The following is a 6612-nucleotide window of genomic DNA, read 5'->3' on the forward strand; positions in this document are numbered from 1 at the left end:
TTTCTTTAGGGATCTCAACCTCATTTTTAAGAGAACTTCTTCAGTGGAAAACAATATCATAGAAGCGTGGTGACTTGAAAGAGAGGGAGAAGCTTCTTCAATCATGTTCTGACCTTGATATTTTTCAAGAGTGTAAGTTCAGAAAAGTCCACAACAGCGAGATTAGAAAATTCCAACTTCGGAGGGTGGGCGGCTGCCCTTGCCTCGCCACCTAAAGGAGATGCCAGACGGCCTTACAAAGCACAGACTAAGCAAAACCCGTAGCTAGCACCCCTAAGTCACCGTGGTCCCCACTGTGTTCATCCACTCACAGTGCCACGTCTCCTGCACCTCAGAAACAAGGATCGCACTGAGAAGGGGGGACCAGGAACACCGTGTCTTGGCCCGTGGTTGCCCGAGGGCACGTGGAAGAATGGGAGGCCCAAGAGCCTTGCAGCTGTAATACAGGGACTCGAGGTGAGGTGCATCACTGCCGGGCATGGGACCCTGCACAACCTGTCCAGTCTGTTTCCAACTGTCTTTGAGCCAGCAATAACATCAGCTGTTCTGCTCCCTTCTCCCAGTTGTGGGAAGTCCAGGAGGGAATGCAAGTTCACAGGAAAGTGCATCAAAGTTGATAAACACCATATGGATGTTTCCCGCTCAACACGCTGAAGCCATAGCCGCTCACTCTTAGGGATCTTTGACAGTACTGGTTCCCAGCACGCAGCTGGTATAAGTGCTGTGACTTCTGGAGAAGTTCTGTGCTAAGACCGAGCATGAGATAACCCACATGACTGAAGCAGTGGGGTTTTGTTTTGTTTCTGTGAAAACATCCATACTGTGTGTGGAAGGAGCTGCTGACACCCGAGATGAGCAGCAGGCCATGGGTAAATAGGCAGAACATTGGTCTAAAGCATCTTTGACCAACTCGGTTGAGGCTCTGGCGATCCTAACGGGGAGAGCCCAGAGGATGCTAGTGATTGACAAGATGAAGTGACAGCACTTGCTTGAAGGGTCGCAGAAGGAAAGATGGAAATGCCTGACAGCTTTTGTCACAAAGGGCCACTACTCTTGGCCCCAGGATCTAGTGCCCATACATTGGTTACATCAGTGCCATGCTGCTAACAGACGAGTCATGAGCTGAGGGCAAGGACGGCCCGTTTCGAGTGAGACCTGCCGTGGGAACTGGGCCCTGGGTGTTCACCTTCTCTGCCCTGTCAGATGCCGTGTAGTCACATTTAAAATTATGCAGCCTGCTCGCCTGCAGAGTAATCAGCTCTGTTTGTTACTCTCACCAAAACACCTGACAAATTAAGGGAGAAAAGATTTATTTGGGATCTCAGTTCCACGGACGTCTGTGGGGAAGGTGTGAGGGAACAGAGCCAGGGTAAGTTAAAAGCCTTGAGGACAATGACCTCCTTCTTAAAATTAGGGCCACCTCCCCAAATGCCACCATATCATGACTCTACGAAGGCACTAATTCATTCATCAGGTCAGAATCCCCATGATCGAATTGTCTCTGGGACACCTTCGTAGACATATCTGGAGACGCACCTCTCATCTCATTAGCACCCCTCAGTCCAATCAAAAGGAACCAGACTACGTGGAAATCAGTGTTTCCTTCTGGCTATTAATTAAAATTTCACCAGAACTCCATTATTTATAAAAGCCAAAGGCAGCACGGCACGGGCTACAAAATCTCCAGGTGGTAAGAAACAAGATTCATTCTGCTCAATCTGGTCAGCAAGGAAACAGATCCAGAGTCCAGTGGCAGAGCACTGGTGGTCATCTCAGGAGGTCCAGATGTTGCCTGGCTCTGTGTGGCCTCTGAGATCTGTTGTGAAGCTCTTGTCATCCCCTAGAGGAGCTGCGCACCTATGGAGGCCATCCAAAGAGCACTCTCGGGGAGGACTTCATACTTCTCCCCTCCTTACATCTGTGCCAGAAACCTTAGCTGTTAGGCTTCATCCGGGGTAAATCCATTCTTGTTTTGTTAATGGGCAAAGCCCCAAGAGGAAGCAATGAAGACTGGGCCTGAATTTGCTTGCCCAGCATAGATGTGAAGACATCTCTCCAAAGGTTCCTGAGTCAGATGCAAAAGGGTGACCATACAATCAATGATGGGGTGGGATGACCCGAGATTCTGATGACCACCAATACAGAGGCCACAGTCCAGCCAAAGTGGATTTTCTTTCCTCAGAGCAATGTAAGGATCAATCCGCTAGTGAATTTCTGATAAGACATTAAAAATATGCTCATCATCTCTAGGAAATGAAACGCTGAGCGGGATCTCTGGTTCCATGGAATACCTACCCCCATTAAAGCACTTCAAAAGGAAAACATCCACAAAGTGTCCCATTAGGCTGACAAATTCATAGCACTCCGAGAAGTGTGCCAGCAGGTTTCCAAGCTGACACAGAGCGTTGTGTTTAAAGAGTATGAATGGATCCGAGTCCAGCAATATTTCATCCGCAGGAACAAGTTTGGTTACCACATCTCTTCCCAGAGTTCCCACATTTGCTTTAGCAGGCATCTGTATGTCGTGACAGAAGATGGACATCATCTTAAAAAATAAGTTGTAAAATGAATGATATTAAATGGACTTTCACAGCGGGAAGACATGGAAATCTATTCTCATCCTGATGTGTGGGGCTGTACAGGCAGAAATGCCATTAGCATTAATGGTAATTACGTGTGTGAGTCCCCGTGCTCTAGGAGAATGTGCCCCTTCTTTTGCAAGTACAATGACTGCTCATTTGGTCGCGAAGAACAGCTGAGGCTTTTCTCCTTCTGACCGGAGGGACAGGGGTGGCGTAGAGCATGGCTCTGGGCGCCACTCTCCCAGAGCTGGCCATTCAAGCACTCTGAAATTCCTCTCCAGGTACCAGAAGAGCTGAAGAAGGCCGGAACTGCCTTTGGAGCATCCTGGTAAAGTTTACACCACCATCCTCGGGTTTCTGTGGCTTGGTGAGGTGGTTACTCTATAGGATCTATGTTCTCTCAAACCAAGCTTATTTTATTATGGTCTGATAACTACTGAGAATAGTATTTTCTGATCAGTCTATCAAAAGCTGTTTAAATCCAATGCAAATGGGCACAAGGTAAGCATTTTAACATCCTGTTTCCAAGAGCCAGTATATTCCGGTCTTATTAAAGCAGGCAGGCAGATGAGAGATCAGGGAGATGGTTTAAGTTGTCTTTGATTCTTTAGGAGGGCTATGGGAGCAAAGTCTGGGCTGGGTTTCACCTGACACAGTAGGAAAACAAAACAAAAAGTCCTCTTTGCCCAAAAGTCATTAACACAGAAGGCAGCCCACCTCGTAACTCTCCACACACGTCATCAGGGCAAGACAAGCATCGTGGTGAGAATAATTAAAATACACTAAGCCAAACAAAAACAAAAACAACAACAACAAAAGAACCCAGCCACTGTGGCTTTCAATTACCACGCAACTAAGAAGCAACCGTATTATTTCTACAAACTATTTTCACTTAGCAAGTTCAGATGGAATTATTGCCATGACCTTTTAAAAACACGAAAGAGCAAATCAATACCCTTTCAGAGCAAGACTGCCGGAGCCGAACTGGCTATGCTGTAATGGTGTGTATTTCTGCATCAGAAGGCAGTTGAGACCTAATTATCGTCAATCACATACAAGGTAGCGCCACGTCCTGATGAGCGGGCAGCCAGCGCGCACGTGAGGGGCTGTAGGAATGGTTCTCCGAGAGGGGAGCGCACGTGGGAAGGGGGCAGGGATCTCTGGAGCCCTGGGCCAGCAGTCAGGCTCACAGGTGAGTTATAGGGACTGTCGCTCACTTACGATAACTAACACTGGCCCGTCAGACACAGCCACCTGTAAATGATGCACGAGCGGCTGGCAGCCTGCCATCCCCCCACAGACCTTGCCGCCAAGAATCACATTTGATTGTCGAGGTCATCGGGATGCTTACTTAGATACATGCCATATATTATTAAAAAATAACAAACAGCCAATCAGCAGCATTTCTTCAGGCTCAAGGACATGACGACCAGCCTGCTTTCAGAAAATAAGAACTGAACACCCAAGAGCCACATTAGCAGGTGATCTATTTAATTTGCTTCTCTCTGGTGATAAAGAAGTGCCACCGTGGCGGAGCCCGAGAGCGGCCACATCATGTCAGACGGGGAGAAGACACAGGCATGCATCGCTCCCAAACGCTTTTAGAAACCAGGCCAGCAACACCTAAAAACAATCAACAATGACGACAGCTCCAACTGCCAGGCTATCTCCTGGGGTTGGTTCCCGGGCTGTAACAGCCATGGAAAATGGTTTGCAGAGGAAGGGGATAAGGGTTCAGAATATGCTTCCCCCACGTGATTCCATCCTTAAATCTTCCTGAAAATACTAAAAGGATCCTCGTGACAAATGCTTTTCTTGTGCGGTGTCTTTTTTTTTTTTTTTTTTTTTTTTTTTTTTGGTTTTTCGAGACAGGGTTTCTCTGTGGTTTTGGAGCCTGTCCTGGAACTAGCTCTTGTAGACCAGCCTGGTCTCGAACTCACAGAGATCCGCCTGCCTCTGCCTCCCGAGTGCTGGGATTAAAGGCATGCGCCACCACCGCCCGGCTGTGCGGTGTCTTTTAATATTCTACCGGGGGTGCCAGGCTCAGTGGGTTAAGGCACTCGCCACCGAGCTTAGTGACCTGAGTTCAGTCCCTAGAACCCACATGGCGTGAGGAAAGAAACGATTCCTGAAAGATGTCGTCTGATTCCTACACATGTTCCATGCGTGGGGCATGCGTCCCTTGCTCCCAAATAAAGCTAAAACAAACAACAAACAAACTGCCAACAGAAGGGCAGTGGGCTGTTTTAGAGTTGTATTCAGTAGTCTAACTATGGGTGGAAATCCCTTGCAACGTCGTTGCTTTCTAATAGAGGAACTAGGAGCAAATGTTCCGTGAGGAAGTGTTGGGACAGCACCTTGCACCTGTCCTTGGAAATTAAAAACAAAGCAATAAAATGGAGCGCTGCTCTTCAGTAGCCATTGGACTTCCAACATGGCTCCATCAGCGACCACAGACCTGCGCCACAAGCTTCATTTCCTTCCGCAGAAATGAAGTATTCAGTGTATTTGTTAACATTAACCAGTAATTGGACAATCTTTTGTTCAATGTTCTTAATGTTCCTGAATAGGAACATTAAAAACGCACTCTAAAAAAAAACCAGGAATACTCATTACGCACAAGCAGTAGTTTTTAATTTAGAAAAAGGGTCTAATTGAAATCACATTGGTTATGCAGAGACTACCAATAATTATCTTGACTTTGAAAACTGCAAACGCAAAGATTCCTCTTGACTGATGACTCTCTTCAGAAGTGAGCGGTACCCGCTGGATTTGGCGATCTGGGGACCATCTCTGGGTGTGTCGGTTGACCCCACCGAGCTGTGGAAGTGGGCAGAGCATGCTGACGGCTGAGCCAGCAACTCAGGGGTCCCATGAGTTTGATGCGCTAGCAGGGAGTCCCAGGACTTGTCCCTGTAACTCAAACAAGCATCTTGAACTAGGCAGTTCTCTCTTCCTAGATGACAGGTCATCATTTTAGCTTCCAGGTTTCTAAGGTGTCCCTCACAGGCGATGGGACCAGGGAGAAGCGATGACCCAAACAGGGAAGGCTGAACTCTCTCTGTAACGTCAGGCTTCTGATGAAGCTGCCACTGCGGAAGACACTGGCTTCCAGGTAAGGTAGGGCTCACAGGGTTCCCGAACCCCCTTGCTTGGCTCAGAAACAGCTTGCAGAGCAAGCTCGTGCAAGACAGCCACTACACAGCTTCTATGTGACGGCACGCTACTGAAATCCATGTGGCACCGGAAGCCACTGTGCAGTAACCACTCCAAGGCCCCATAGCAGAAGGCTTCTCTAATATCCCACAAGTGCTATAATGTGATTGTTGTTGACCATTGTCTTGCTTTAATGTCCCCTAAATAATAATAAAGTTTAATAATAAAAAAATCCATGCTCATTCAGGGATATAGTTCTTGTTAACTGCTTTATGACATAAAAATAAATAAATTTCCCTCTTGGCAACTTTATTTGTAGATAACTGAGGTTGTATTTAGATAAGAATCTTACACTGAATTTGGAATGTATGTGCCTGTTTAACATCATTAAGGGAATACTGTGTTGGTTACCGTGGCTTGGGAAGGTAACTGGTTTCCGCGTGGTTATATCAATCTATTTCTGTAAGACCATACACTAGTTTTTCCCCTAGAGTACTCCTTGTAATGCTGAGAAAGTGTCAGAAATAATGACTGTCTACCTAGATCTGCAATAAAACGTAGAGCATGGATATTATAGTTGTAAGTATCAAAGATTTATTTCATGACTGCAGGTAATGATGAATCTTTTAGCACAACTAATGTCTGGAGGAGACCTCTCTTCTTCTCCGAGCTGTCACACGGAGACTATTTATAGGGCCCTTAGTGCTGTGGGGTTTTAGCATAAAGAGGCAATGTGTCTTAGGTGCCACTGGATGGAAATGTTAGCAAGGGCTTCCTCTCATTGAAGATCTTTTAGTAGATGGCATTAGATTCCCTCTTTGTGTGTTTACGTCCCCCCAAAGACAGGGGACAGATGTTTAACATCAGCCCATTA

Source organism: Microtus pennsylvanicus, chromosome 21 (assembly GCF_037038515.1).
Source record: "Microtus pennsylvanicus isolate mMicPen1 chromosome 21, mMicPen1.hap1, whole genome shotgun sequence".
NCBI classification, from domain to species: Eukaryota; Metazoa; Chordata; class Mammalia; order Rodentia; family Cricetidae; genus Microtus; species Microtus pennsylvanicus.